Source organism: Capsicum annuum, unplaced genomic scaffold, assembly GCF_002878395.1.
Source record: "Capsicum annuum cultivar UCD-10X-F1 unplaced genomic scaffold, UCD10Xv1.1 ctg1183, whole genome shotgun sequence".
NCBI classification, from domain to species: Eukaryota; Viridiplantae; Streptophyta; class Magnoliopsida; order Solanales; family Solanaceae; genus Capsicum; species Capsicum annuum.
In genome coordinates this window covers 1928458-1945163 of record NW_025816940.1, presented here as the reverse complement: position 1 = coordinate 1945163, position 16706 = coordinate 1928458, and positions in this window count along the sequence as shown.

The window sequence follows — 16706 nt, the reverse complement described above, 5'->3', positions numbered from 1 at the left end:
TAATTGAAACATAGCTTCAATGCCACTCTTCCCAGTGTTTCATCTTCCTTTTCTTGAATATAATACCTAGCAATCTCATAAGAAGAACTAGAATTTGGGTTAGCATAATAAGGGGAGGGGGCATTTGGGCAATCACTCCAATGTCCATCTTAACCTCCACATAAAGAACAATCATACTCCCGGTAAGATGAAGATGGTGCACACATCTCTCTCCAGGAAGCATATCTACAATCTTACCAAAAGTGAGGTCCATCACAGTATGGACATGGATCATCAAGATAAGATTTCCAACCACCAAGCTCATATTCATTCCACGATGCCATAGTAATAAGTAAACTAAAATAAAAATCTATCTAACACGAGAAATAAAAGAAAACTTAAAATAAATATTTACAAGTTTGAATTCAAGATAGTAGGCTAAAATTCCAAACCACCTCAATACACCAAATTGTTCCCTAGCAACGGCGTCATTTTTTATAACGCTCAAATTACATATCAATTTAGTGCAAGGCAGTCGTCGTCAATATATTTACCCAACTTTTAGAGTCGGGGTCGAATTCACAGGGAACAATGTGAGTGGCAATTAAACTAATTTGAAACTATAGCTACAAGTTGAATGCAAACTGAGGACACAAAAAGATAAAATAGGGGTTTTGGAGATTGGCAAATAATTGTTGGTCACTTTAGTTTCAGTTTTTGTAATCAAGAGTTTATGAAAAACAAGAATTATGTTCACTATGGGTTTTGGTACTTGACAGATGCTAATAGTGATTCAAGATTCTCATGATAGGTAGGAACAATAGATTGTCTTTATCGAAGTTATGCCTATATGTCTCTCGACCTACTTAAGAATTTAATTACCTAATCCTCTCGGACTTAGGGAATTTATATTCACTATCCAGACTTCACCTCAGGTTAATTAACCTTGTTACAACATCAATTATTAAACATAAGGTTGGTATCTTCCAAGTCCCTGTCAATAATTCACTTCCTACTATAGTTGATTTCTTATCTCAAGCAAATCAAAGTAGGTCCTATCTATCATTTGCACCAATAGACAATATTAAAGCCTCAAAATTATCAAGGAGTCCTATTACCTTTAGAATCTTGAACACTTAGCAACTTACCAAGACCTAAACCATAGATCCCATAATTCGGGTTAACGGGATTTAGCCACTCATAATGTAATAATCGATACAACAAGTTGAATTCATAATTTGAAAGATGAACTTATAGTAAGATGAATAGCAATGAGTGTTTCTCAAATTAGATCAAAGTAGAAATCCCAAAATATTGATGATAATCTCTTCAAAGTTAATTTTTTTGTTCAAGCCAAGAAACTAGAGAGAAAATAACAAAACACGTGCGGTCCAAAATAGGTTCAGAATCCTCGCTTAGAAAACCCTAAGCTATGCTTTAAATACTTCAGCCAAATTATGAAAACAAAATCACAGAGTTTAGTATTCTTCTCGGATTAGGTGACGACATGCGTGACGCCTTATCAGGAGGCTGACGAGTTGTCACGGATGTCGTCAGCTCCTCTTCAATTTTGACAAGTTTTACTTAAGGCTGATGGTGAATCCTGACGGCTTATCAAAACTATGATGACATATCAGATAATGTCGTCACTTCTCCACCTCAGCTCCCACGTTTTATCTAAGGCTGACGGCGACTCTGATGGCTGACCACAAGGCTGATGTCTTTTCGCATGTCGTCGTCACTTCTTCCAACTGAATTCTATTCTCTGTTTAAGGCTGACGATAAAGCTGATAACCTATCAGAGTGCTGACGACTTGTCAGGAATGTCGTTAGCCATACTCTCTTTTTTTTGCTTCAGATTTCAACTCTTTTACTTCCATAATTGTTGGTTCTCTTGCCTCTTGACTTCCACTGCAAAATCAAAGATAAAACAATCAAAAACGACAAAATTTGCTTAAGACTGCAATTATTCTCCATTAAAAGACTCAAATGTGTTAGCATCTGCTCACAGATCAAAGTATAAAGTATAAACTGGCAGGAAATATGTTGATTTGGTCATTCTGTCCACAAAGACGCATATCAAATCTTACTGATGATGTGTACGAGGCAAACCCATCACAAAATCCATGTTCACCACTTCCCACTACGAAGTGGGGATACTGAACTCCTGCAATGTACCACTAGTCCTCTGATGCTCAACTTTAACCTGTTGACAATTAGAACACTTATCTATAAACTCTACAACATCCATCTTCACACCATTCCAATAATAGATTTCCCGTAAGTCATGGTATATCTTAGTGGCTCCTAGGTGAATAGAATACCATGCACCATGCACTTCTGCTAAGATTCGCTACCTCAAATCATCCACACACAGAACACACATCCTACCCTGATAATACAACACACCATCTCCTCCTTGGGAGAAAACCTCCAATTTTTTATCTCTAACCGCCTCCTTCAACTTAACCAAACTAGAATCTCTATCTTGCTTTTCTTTTACTTCGGCAACCAGAGATGATTTCGAACCATTTTGAACCCATACATTACCTTCAGCTAAATCAACCAATCGAACACCTAATCTAGCCAACTAATAAACCTACCTAACTAACTCCTTCTTATCCTCCTCAACATGAGAAACATTATCCATAGAAAACTTGCTAAGGGTATCTTCCACTACATTGGCCTTGCTCGGATGATACAATACACTCATATCATAATATTTCAACAACTCCAACCACATTCTTTGATGAAGATTTAAATCTTTCTGTGAGAACACATGCTGCAAACTTTTGTGATCCCTGAACACATAAACATGAACTCCAAGAAAATAATGCCTCAAAATCTTCAAGGCAAACATAATAGCTACCAACTCAAGATTATGGTAGGATAATTTTGATCATGGGGCTTAAGTTGTCTAGAGGCATAGTCTATGACCTTACCTCTATACATCAATACAAAACCAAGACCAACTCTGGAAGCATCACAATAAACTACAAACCTATTTGAACCATCGGGCAAAGTCAATACCAGATCAGAAGTGAGTCGAGTCTTCTTAAAAACTCTTCTCGCAAGAATCTGGCTACTAAAACTTGACATTCTTCTGAGTTAATATAGACATGGGAAATGCAATAGAAGAAAATTCTTCAACAAACCATTTATAATAGCCAGCCAAACCTAAGAAACTCTTGATATCTGATGGAGAGATGGGTATAGGTTATATTCTCACTACTTTGGTCTTCTAAGGGTCGACTCTAATGCCATCATAGGAAATAATATGGCCAAGGAAAGATACTGATCTTATCCAAAACTCGTACTTATTTAATTTGGTGAACAACTGATGGGCTCTAAGAGTTTGCAACAGAATTCTCAGATGGTCTACATGATCATTCTCACAATGGGAATGACAAGAATATCATCAATGAAGACTATGATGAACATATCTAAGTACTTCTTAAACTCTCTATTCATCAAGTTCATGAAAGCTACAGGGTCATTCATTAGTATAAAGGACATGACTAAGAATTTGAAGTGACCATACCGAATTTTGAAGGTTGTCTTTGGAATGTCATATTCTCTGACTCTAAGCTGATGACATCCGGAACTGGGGTCTATCTTAGATAAATAACTGGCACCCTGAAGTTGATCAAATAAGTCATTAATCCTGGGGAGTGGATACTTAATATTTATTGTGACTTTGTTCAACTAACGGTAAGCAATGTACATTTTGAGAGAACCATCTTTTTTATGCACGTAAAGGACTGGTGCACCCCATTGGGAAACACTAGGCCTGATGAATCCCTTATCTAAGAGATCGTTCAACTGTTCTTTCAATTTTTTAAGTTCAGATGGAGCCATTTGGTAATGTGGAATAGGTATAGGTTGGGTATCTAGAAGGAGATCTATTCTGAAGTCAATTTCCCTTTCAGGACAAACTCTAGAAAGATCTTCAGGGAACACATATGGAAATTCCTTTACTACTAAAACTGACTTGAGACTCGAAGTCTCAGAACTGGAGTCTTTAACTCAAAAAAATGGTAAACACACCCCTTGGATATCATCTTTCTTGCTCTAAGGTATGAAACAAGCTGGCCCCTATACACTAAGGTACTACCCCTCCATTCAATAATGGGTTCATTGGGGAACTAGAACTGAATGACTCTATTTCTACAATCAACTAAGGCAAAACATGAGTGGATCCAATCCAAGCCGTGAATGACATCAAAATCAATCATTCTGCTCCACGAGGTCAACTGAGGTGACTTTCTAGGATACTGTGATTGGACAATTTCTATATACCTTCCTAGCTACAATAGAGACACCTATTGGAGTAGACACTGAGAAGGGTTCTACTAATGTTTTAGAACTGACACCAAAATCGACGGATATATAAGGAGTTACAAAAGAAAGTGAAGCCCTGGGTCTAATAAAGCATAAACATAAAGATGAAATACCTATAATGTATTCATAACCACATTAGGAGAAATTTCTTGATACTGTCCAAACTGAAGTGCATACAACCTATTCTGGTGCTATCCACTGGTTGCATTAGAAGTGGCGCCCTGCTAAGTCGGGCAACCTGCTGGACCTGACGGATGATTTGACTGACCCTGTTTCCCAGCCTGCAGGCAATTTCTGACCCAGTTAATTGGCTTGCCATATCCAAAACACATGTCATTGCTAGCTCTACACACACCCTAATGTTTCCTATTGCACTTCACGCAGAGCGGATTAGTACGATCATTGTTCACTCTACCCTGTGACTTAGAGTCTGGTGCTCTATCCTAACTGTCATTCCTAAAATTTGGCACTAGCACACTAGCTGAAGATGGAGCTAGAACTGAGAATTTTTTTATTAAAATAAGAACGGTTTCCACCCTCAAACCTTAGCTAAGAAAAGTTAAAACTACTTATTCTGGCCCTCTTACTCTCTCTCTCTCTTTCTTCTAAATCGTTCCTTCCTCAATCTGTTGAGCATGGACCATAAGCCTAGATAGGTCTATTTACTTAATCAACATAGCAGTCTGACACTCCTTGACCACACTATCAGATACACTAGATACCAACTTACTTATTATAGGCCTATTATCAGTTACCATCAAAGGAGCATACCTCGCCAACTTAGTGAACTTAAGTGAGTATTCCTTTACACTCATATTACCTTGCTTCAAATTGATGAACTTTTTTACCTTAGTTTCACTCAACTCTAGAGGAAAGAACCTGTTTAAGAAAGTTATGGCAAACTCTTCCCACTCTGTAGGCCCTGCCTCAACACCCCTATTCTCCTTTCACTACTTATACTAAGAATGAGACACATCTTGCAACTAGTATGCATCCAACTCTACACTCTCACTCGAAGTGACACCCATGATATCTGTCACTTTTTGAAGCATATCAAAAAACTCCTGCGGATCCTCCTCAAACTTAGATACCAAAAATAAAAGGTGATTCATTCGGGTAAAGTCTCAAATCCTAGCTGCAACTGTATTTTCCACTGGATCAGCTGGGGTAATAGCCTACTGATTATTCTGAGTAGCTACTAAATAAGTTAAGGTAGTAAAATCAGCTCTAAATTTAGCGAGAGAGACATGCTAATTCAGGGGATCGTCCTAAATAGGTGGTAGTGCGAGTTGATTCCCGCTCCTTCTTCCATTATTTCTTTTAGAAGGCATTATCTAAAAATAGAATAAAGGATGAGTTAGATAAAGAGTTTAAATAGAGCCATGCTCATTCGCACGACATACTGATCTTGGGTGTATTTACACACCTAAGCACCATAACTTATCCATGTTTTGGCTAAGTTTAGAGAACAAAATGGCTAGTTTCTTATGTTTTTACTCTACTTCTATGTAATTGAGCTAATCAATGTGATTAGCATAATTTCAGGTATTATGAGGTAGATGAAGACATAATGGTACTGTGGAATGTGGATGGCATCTGACACAAGAGAGAGTTGTAGTCTGGACCAAATGTTGCACCTAGTAACTATGTCTAAGATTAGTTTGTCATTTATAATTAGTTCAGGGACTAGGAAGGCAATTATGAGAGAAAAGATTATTAAAAGGCTTAATGCTGAATTTTTATCCATGATCTTGGTGGTTGGAAATCTTATCTTAATGATCCATGTCCATATTGTGATGGACCTCACTTTTGGCAAGATTGTAGATATGCTTCCCGGAGAGAGATGTGTGCACCATCTCCATCCTACCGGGAGTATGATTGTTCTTTATGTGGTGGTCAAGATGGACATTAGAGCGATTGCCCTAATGCACCCTCCCCCCATTATGCTAACCCAAATACTAGTTCTTCTTTTGAGTTTAATAGGTCTTATGGTCAATAAAGAGAAGAACAAAGCATCGAAAAGAGTGGCATTGAAGCTATGTTTCAACGAATGTTGGATCTCCAGAAAGAAAAATACGATATCATATTTGATATGCATCAAGGCATGAGGCTAATCATTCAAGAGGAGATGGATATAGAGGTCAATCATTCAAAGCATCTTCTATAAATACTTAGATGATATCTTATATGTGGAATCATTTAACATAATGGAAGAGTGTGAAGATGAGGAGCTAGAACCCTATATTGTTGAGCAACCCTCAGTGACTTCCCAAGCAACCGAACCAACCATTAGAGATAATTCCAAGATTGAGGACTTGGTGCTAGAGGCAAAAAAATAAACCAAGAAAATCTCTAATAAAGACTCTAGCCCAATTCCAAGAGAAGATGTCGAGAAGGTGAGTAAAAGTGAGTGTGTAGTAGATAGTGTAAATTTTGAAGTAGAATTAGTTGGGCCTCACTCAAAGCATTTTTCCACATTATGTTTAGATGATATCTTGTCTGTGGAATCATCTAAAATAGTGGAAAAGTGTGAAGATGAGGACTAAGAATCCTATATTCTTTATTTTACACTTGATAACCAACATAAAAACACACCTCACTTTAAGATCGAGTTGTTTACCATGCATCATCCATTACTCGGCTTCTTAATTTCTGCACCACCCTCGTATAAGCAAGGCAAAAAGATGGATGCAATGTTAGGGGTGAAATTCATATCCTCAAGGTGGAGGAAAAAGTTGATTGGGTTGTGCCGCGACACTAAATTAGGTGCTTGGTGGGAGGCAACCCATCCTTTTAATCATTTTTGTTACTTTTGATTAAGAGTAGGTGCATGAAGTACTAAGGAAGTGATTGATACCAAATTTGGTTTGGAATTGAGCCATATAAATGGTGGTAAGTTTAGAAGTGATGGGAACATTACAGGTAAGTTGGAGTGGTCCAATGTGTAAGGCTTAAGTATGATTCGTGTTAGAGTAGTGCCCCGATCTATGTTAATCCGACCCCAAAATTTTTGTGGTGTGACTTTATTTTATGAATTTCAATGAGGTCTGTGGGGGTAGCGTAGGGATTGGGCTGATAGGCCCGATCCCAAAGCCCACCACTGACCTCAATAGGGATGCGGGGGAAAAGCCCCCGCGGTATTTGCCCCTGCGGTATGGACCTTTTCGACCAAGAGCGCACCGCACATCCCATTGCAAATTCTCACTGGACCAACTATATGATGCATAATGCGCCGCACACCTTGATGTGTGCGATAACTTATGCATCGCATACTTTAATATGTGAGCTAAGATATGCATCATACAACTAGCCACATATGCCCACTACCTTAAGTCTGTGATACCTTATGCAACATACACCTTGATATCTGCGATAGGTAGTGTGTCACCCATTCTCCGCATAGGCTCACTATCCCAACTTGTGACAACATATGTGACGCACACTTTGAGATGTGCGATAAGATGTGCGTCACATACTTAGTCCAAATAAGCCTAAAACCTGACTTCTAACTTTAATTTGGGTCAACCCAACCCAGATTTTCATTCTTCAAATAGACTTCACACCCTAAATGCCCAAATTCATCCTTATTTCACCCTTAAGCCGCCCAACATTGATCTCTCAATATTCTATTTTTCCTTCACTAATCTTCCATCTTTGAGGTAAGTTTTACTTTTTTAATCTGTGGTTATTGTGACTCTATGTTATAGTTAATTGATTTCTTAAGGATTACGAATTAAATTCTTTCCATGGTGATGTTGTGAAAGTGATGGTGTTTTGTATATCTTGATATGGTTGAAAGTGTAGGGCATGATTTTGTTCAAAAAAGTGTTTCATTAAAATAGAATTGGGGGAATTGACTAATACTGATGCACCATGTCAAAGTGTATGTCGGCAAAGTCTGAGTACCCGACAATAATAGTTAATTGGTAGTTTCATTATGTGTGGCTGATATGGATGATATGATGAACACAGGAAAAATATATCCTATGATGATCTCCATGCAGGTGGCATGACTCCTAATGTGGATGACAAGTACTACTAGCCAGGTTCTTTATCTTGTTATTTGCACTGAGGACAGTGCTTAGCCTAAGTGTGGGGTGGTTGGTTACTTTGCTACTTGTTTTGTAAGAAAATAGGACCTTCTCCTTAGTATACTTTTAGATAGGATTAGTTATTTTGTTTATTTTGTTTATTCTATTTAGTCATATTAGGCTCCTTTCTCGATGATGGATGGATAATGACTGTCTTAAGAGAAAATTAGTCATTTAATTGTATGTAGCTATTCTTGTGGATCACATGACATTATAACATAAGTATGTGATAGATCATTACATTTGAAACACCTAGGCTCTAGTTGTGACTCTTGTTGTGATTGTTGGTAACTGTTGGGTTGAGAATATATAATGCTCCTAATTGAGTTGACCATGTGCCATGAGTGTGTAAGAATGTTGTATATTCCTTATTGTAACTGATGTTAGAACTTGCCTGGTGTATGTGCTAAGCAAAATAAAGATTGTGAGTTTAGGAGATGATTTAGTCATTTCTTTGATAGCCATTGTTCATACTTTCTTTTGACCTACCTTTGTACATTATCTTAACTTGCCCCGTTAAGCCTTTAGCTTGTTATTTTGTTAGCCTCATATGTAGCCTATTTAGTTCTTTAATAGACCGTAATTTAATTCAAAAGCTCCTAAGCACTTTAATGTAAAATCAATTTGAGTTAGGAGTTTGACAATTAGAGGAAAAAGGTAAAATTGATGCCCCAAAGTCTAGTTATTGGCATGCGAAATTGATGTGGTTGGGAGTAGCAAAAATTGTTGAAAAAGTTCCAAATTTTATCTCGGACATGTTACAATGAACCTGTTTTGGCCCTGTTCCTTCTTAGACAATGTGCACCTCAACTAAGGAAAATTGCTTAAGTTGAAGGTGGCTATTATAGGGGTGCGTAACATGAAAAGGCTGCAAAAAAAATATTTGAAAGGGTTGCATACTCCCACCATAGTGTTATTAATTAATCTTAATGAGTTGGGGTGAAAAGCAAATCTGTGAAGATAGCAGAAATGGAAATTGGTTGTTAGAGATTGGTCTTAATTGCATAATGTAGTGTATTAAAGCACTTAGGGAAGATAGTCACTATTTCTAGCCAAAATAGTTCCTACCCATCCTTTATCCTGCATTACAACCCGTAAAAAACCTATTTGATCCTAATCTTAGCATTCTGATATTAGTGGAGTATTACACTAAGGGCAAGCATATTGTCATCAGTTGTAATTGGAGAATTCTTTGTTAGAGTGAGCGCAACTTGATTTTTGTACCCATTTTGCTAGAAACTGCATGATTGTGAGTGATTATGGGTAACTCTCCTGGTGTGAGGGCATATGGTTGATGAAGGTTGGGTAATTTATATGATTTCTTTTCTTAAATGATATTCATGAAATTGCCAACTTAATGAGTCTATTCTTGAGGGTAGGTTGTATCTAGGAATGATTCCTGAATCTACTTCTTGTTCATAATTGTTGAGTGAGCCTATTGGAGCATCTTGTTCTCCTTTGTTGGTGCTAAGACTTGTGTAGTATGCATAAATGGATATGTTGTTCGAGGACGAACAAAGCTTTGAGTATGGGTTGGTGATCTTGGGTGTATTTATACACCTAAGCACCATAACTTATCCATGTTTTAGCTAAGTTTACAGAACAAAATGCCTAGTTTCTTATGTTTTTACTCTACTTCTATGTAATTGAGCTAACCAATGTGATTCGCATGATTTCAGGTATTATGAGGTAGATGAAGACATAATGGGACTGTGGAATGTGGATGGCATATGACACAAGAGAGAGTAGCAGTCTGGACCAAATGTGGCGCCTAGAAACTATGTCCAAGACTAGTTTGTCATTTATAATTAGTTAAGGGACTAGGAAGGAAATTATGAGAGAAAAGATTATTAAAAGGCTTAATTCTGAATTTTTATCCATTATTGAATTATTCTATAGTATTCTAAGAAGGGAATAGCAGCTTAGGGAGGAGAGAGAGAAATGTTTCTTCTCTCTTGCTTTCAATATTCACACACCAAGATCGTCTTCTAGTTTTTGGTATGATGAATATATTTATGATGATTTTTGTTTTATTCATGAATAGGTAAGTTTATTAGTTAGGGTTATGGAAACCTTGTAGTATACAATCTATCACTTTGGGTTTTGAATTCATTATGCATTGATTAGTTTACATCATACTCTCTTCGCTTATCTTGAATTCTCGTGGTTGCAAACATAGAGGATATGCCTTAAAATGCAACTTGTTTGAAAGAAAGGTTGATGTTTGGAAAAGAGAGTACTGAAAAGAATATAGGATTACCAACCCCTATTTCATAAGTTAATGCCTTAGCAGGATTAACTACTTGGAGATTTCGTATTGTTTTTGGTAAAAGCTTTTGATTCGAGAGAACTAAAGTGAATTAGTCCTTGATGGTTGAGAAACACTTGGATTATGTTATTAAATACAATACGTTTTTGTATAAACACGATACATGTATGAATTCGTAAAGCCCATAGTACGAAAATATTGAAAACTACAAGATGGACATAACTCTAGCTTGCTATTTCTCTGAATTTGAATACTACTACATATATTTCATCTTGTTAAACTGAAACCATTAATTTGTGAGTTGAACCAAATCCCACCTATTTATTTTATGGAAACAAATGATTAAAAGTCAACTAATCTGCATACAACTTAATTAGCACCATATTACCTGTGGGATTCGACCCCAACCTAGTTGGGTTATATATTTGACAATGACCGCTTACTCTCTCGTAAGAGAGGTGTAATTTGAGCATTATCACTTACACACTAAAAGAAGGGAAACTTTTCCTAAAACATCTTGTAGCCTCTTGTCTATAAGGGTGGCATGCTTCACACCCATGCGTAAGACTCTACTCAATACAACTTCCAGACTTCCTAGGACACTCTAAAACCTTAGGATCTTACCAAGTTTACCTCGGTTCATGAAAATGATGCCTACGGTCATAAGTTCCCATAAGCTAACCCATGACTGGTACTTGCTATGAGCACTAAATAAAATATGAACTTAACACATGCGCGCAAGATAAACTGAAAAGGGAATGTAAATCTAAAAACAAAAATAGTGAATCAATCATAAGTCTGAAATATCTGATAAAAATCAAAAGTAATTGATTGAATGTCTAACTAACTATCTGAATGTCTGGAAGCCTCTAAACTGACTGAGGAGTTGATGGGACAAACCCCAAACTAACTCCGACTGACTAAATAAAGTGAAGTACTTAAATAGCTGAATAATCATAACACGTCCTTGATGGATGAGGACTCATCACTAAAGTTGCTGGACTTGCACTGAACTGTCTAACTATGGTCGGGAAACTTTGTGTTTGAACCTATGATATAAGACCTCATAGAGAAAAAAAGAGTATGCAGTCCGTACTTTGAATGTACTGGTATATGAGATAAGGTCGGGCTAACATACATGGGGTACTGTGCATATGAATTAAGGACTAACTAAATAGTATGTGATAACTAAACATGAATGCATGAAAACTATAACATTTGATAATGGAGGACCAAGTATAAATCTGTAATTTGAAATAAGTCTGAAAGCTGAAAGACTTCAAAGTGCATAATTGAATAACTGACGGTCTATACACTTGGTCGAGAAAACATGAACTGAGAATACACTGAAATACTGTACTAAGACTGTGAGAGGTATCATCTAACCGACATGCCTAATATGAGCTAATCAGGGTCCAACCTATAACCCTAGTTGGAAGGGTGTCAGTACTGTGCCACGGTAATAACACTGGGTGTGTGGATCCACTAAAATGGTGTTCCAAAGGAATAAGGAGACACCCTATACTGGTTGGTGCTCTCTTGAGATATGTTTCAACCCTAAACTGGCAAGTGTACAACTCAAACCTACCTTCGCTACGTAGTTTTGTAGCTCAGGGATTGCTACTAAGGGTCACACTCTATGCTGGTAGGTAAGCCCTTATCTCTCGGTTCACTCGGTGCTAAATCCTACTCCAAACTAAACTGACACTGAGATTGGACTAAACTATGCTTAACTGAATGTTATTACATAACTGATAGTGCTCATCATGAGTATGAATATCTAAGTATACTAATAAGATTCATGGATTAACTGATAAGATTCATGGATTAACTGTCTGAATACTAAAAAAGCTAAATTTATGTAAATCACATAGGTATCAGGTGTTCATAACCCACCATCACTGAATAGAATTATCATTAATGACATATAAAAGCTTTAAAATCATAGTAGGGGATCATTGTTCAAAATCCAACACTTAGGCATTTCATCAAACACACGAGAGTCGTGAACTTAAGCATGGGAATGGGTAAACCATGTGAGAATAACATAATTACATGATTGAAATCATAACTTAGGGATTTGATGTGAAGATTACAACATTCAAAATATGTAATGGCTCTTTCTATTGAAAACATTTACAACATAACTTGCAACTGAATTAACACGAGATTAATGGAAATAATTCAACTTGAAACATGTAAAACTCATAATTTAAAATCAAAAGGGGCTCTTGGACTCCATGGATTAAAGAAAGTCATGGATAAACATCACACATACCTTCTTTGAGATTTGGAGATTGAATTCCTTGATTGCTTGAAAATGGTTTAGGGTTTGTTTTTGAGGTGGGAGATTGATTTCTTGAGAGCTTTTATGAATAAATCAGCAAATAATGCTCCATGGAAACTTAAATTTTGTGTTATATATTTGGGTAAGGTAAAATGACCCAAATACCCTTAATAAATGAGGAACAAAAAGTTGGACGAGGGACAAAGGGCGCACTGCGAGCTCTAGTGCAGTGCACTGGAAGGGGCGCTATGGGCTCTAGTGCGGTGCAATGGAGGAGGCACCGCAGGCTCATTCAGTGCTGCTTCTATTTTTCTTCTCCAAACATACCCTTACGCTCGTTCAAAAATTCCAAAACTCACGCGAGACGTACTTTGAACAACCTCGATCATGAATTAACTTAAAAATCAATGTTCTAAGCTCGAGAAGATCAAAAATAAGATCATCAAAGTTTAGGGGCCTTGAAAATAACTAAGTCCTAACACTTAGCCAAATTTTCAAGTTTTGGATCCCCTCTCCCCCTTAACATGCAACTGAGAGCTCAAATGAGCTAAGACTTTTACGGGGTATTACATACTTATATTGTACTTCAATTGAAAAGATTACATCCCATTATGGCATGGTATTTTGTCTTAAGTCATAATGTATACAAGCATATTACCTCTTTAATAGATTGATTTTGGTGGTATGGCCATACCCAATTACAGTGAATTCATCGCCGCTTCTATTTATGTTGGATACATAAAATGCATCACCCTCGGTCATATTCTCTCTAATGATATTTTTAGCAGCAAGCATGAAAGTATTATACTCTTTCTCACCTTTGCATAATACACTTTAAATATTTTAACAAACCTTTGAGCAATCAAATTGAAGATGGTCACCATGGGGTACTCCCTTTCATCCCTCAATTTTGAGTTAAGACACTCTAAAATGTTCATGGTCATCACATTGAATCTATTAGCCAAAAAGTATGCCCTACTTTACTTATTGAATCCAACATCATGCTCGAGGAAGGTTGTGCCTTAGGGAAATTATCTTTTAACTCCATGAAGTTATTGGTTAGCTTCTTTAAACCATACGCATTGGCGTTGTAGTACACATGGAGATACGTTGAAAAGTGGTAAATTTTTTAGATATTTTCTCAGAGATGCCTTATGCAAAGTCTGTAGTGGGCTCAAAAATAATGTTTTGTGATCCCGTTGACTATGTTTCTATATCGGTCAAAGATAATGTATATGTCAGATTCACTGACCATAATAGACTTCATCTTCTCAAAAAAGAAGCTCCAAGATGCATCGTTCTTATTGTCCGCCACACAATATGTAATGGTGTAGATATGTTTCCTTGTGTCTTATGTAATGACTGGAAACAAAATCCCCTGGTACTTGCTATAAGGATGTGTGTTGTCAATGGAGAAGACCTTCATCATGTGGGCATATCCATGGATGGAATACCTAAAGGAAAAGTATTGTTTCAACTTGTTTGAATCCTTCTCGACCATGACGGTGTTTATAGAACTAAAGTTGAGGGATCGAAACATGTATGAAAAATTGGGCAAAAAATCATACCAATGCTCTAGTGTCCCTCGACTTAAGTTTTTATCAATGAAACCTCCCATCTAACACTTTTAATAATTCGGGATGCAATGGAGCTCTTTAAAAATAATGCTTTCTATCTCTTTTGGGATTGGACCTTGTTGTCAATAAATTGGTTTATAAAAATATATATAATGACATCGGTAGTGATGTTTTTGTAATTATCTGTGATATGTTTGAAACCACAGCTGTGCTCGCTAACCTACTTGAAGATGCAAAACCATTTCATGATTTTATATCTACTCGTCCGCAACATCCACGTACAAAAAGAATCAACACACTTCAACTTGTAGAATCATTTACAAGTCTTAAAAGTACCAAAATAGAAACAATTCACTACAGAGGCTTTCTGCACTAATAACATAAGCACTTTCTTCTTCAAAAATGTCTGTCTGATGTGAAAATTAGTTTCATCATTGAAGGAGTGTATGTACTTCCCCTCGCCGCTACCACCACCACCACACTCTTCTTCCTTTTCTTCTTCTTCTTCTTTTTCTTTAACAATCAGACAATCTTTCATGTTTATATCCATTGCACATCACCCATCATGCCTCCTCCTTAAAAAAAATTATCATTGAAAAATAGGCGGTGGTGGTTGGGGTGGTTCAAATGTTGAAGTCTCCTCTCGAGGCCTTTCAAGTACGCTCACTCTCAAAATAGGCCTAGAACCATCAAGTCCAATGACAAGTATGTGAAATTCAATGTGTTAATCATTCTTTATGAATTTTGAATGTATTTTCCCCCTTCAATTTATTCAATAGCTAATGAATAAGTCATGTATATTGTAACCTAAGCTCCTGCCATCAGTTATGTTGACGACCATGTCGTGGTACAAACCATTGCGATAAAGGATGACAAGAATTGTCTCTTTTCTCATAGATTTCTAGTTTTAACATTTTGGGGTATCCTCCCAATAATTGATTATATCAACACCACTAATAATAATTTTTGCAATAGGCATTGTAGACATAGATAGTAATCTATAGTAGATGACTTACTGATTTATAACTGATAGACTGCCTAAACTATACTTGTTTACGACTGACGAGATCTCTATACAGTGATGGAAATATTCGACATAGTTGCTTTTCAGACGATAAATAGAATAATAAAACTAATTATAGTTGTGGAATAAAGCCCAAAGTATTGTAATGTGTTGGAATGGAGCTAATAAAGCTCGAATATAAAAAAAAGTGGCCTAATTTAAAAGCTTTATAGGCAATAATGGATGGAATAATCAGTACAGAAATGATTAAAAATGGAAGAAAATGGGTGTATTATAGCAGTGGTGGTGTGATTTTCTAATGGTAGCTGGCAAATATTATCTATGGAGCTCAAAAATTACAAAAATGGTATTGATCGAGCTTGGAGCTTCCTGAGGAAGTTTTTATTTTTTTATTCTTTTAAAATAAGATCCGATTTTAAAATATTCTGAAATGGGCTAATTTGTATTTTTAAATGTTGGAGTCTGAGGTAGAGTTAAGAGTTAAACTGTATATTTTAGAACTTGTGTACTAGAGGGTTGTCTTTTTATAAGCTTATTTTTAAAAAGTGTCTCTAAACCCGACCAATTTTTAAAAATAGTTTTTTAATGTCAAAATAAGTGTTTGGGTGTCTTTTTTCCAAACTTCCCCATCTTTATAGGTCAATGAACACCTTGTATAAGTCACTTTTCTTGTCCCTATATTACTTCAAAATTCTCCTTACAAGATGAACACCTTCTATAATCAAATATCCTGCCATGAATCTAAATTAATCATCATATATAGACATACCCCTCTTCATTCTTACCTCAACAAAAAGTTATAAAATCATCATATTCTTATCTATAAATGGAAGACTTCTTCATTTTAATCTCAATCAAAAGTTACAAAATCATCATATGATTTTTATAAATTGAAGATCTATTCTTTTCATAATAATACATTATTATCTACAATGTAGTGTTTTAGTAGTTTAATCGATAGGTGTGAATTTTACCAGATAAACTCAAGCTTCAATTTCTACAAACATGGAAGCAATGGACGGTGAACAATTAGAGAGAAAATTATGAGAGAATTACAGAGATAGAATAAGAAAAATAATGGAGAAAGGGGAGAGAGAAATTGAAATACTGAAAATATCTATTTGATCAATATTTCTCT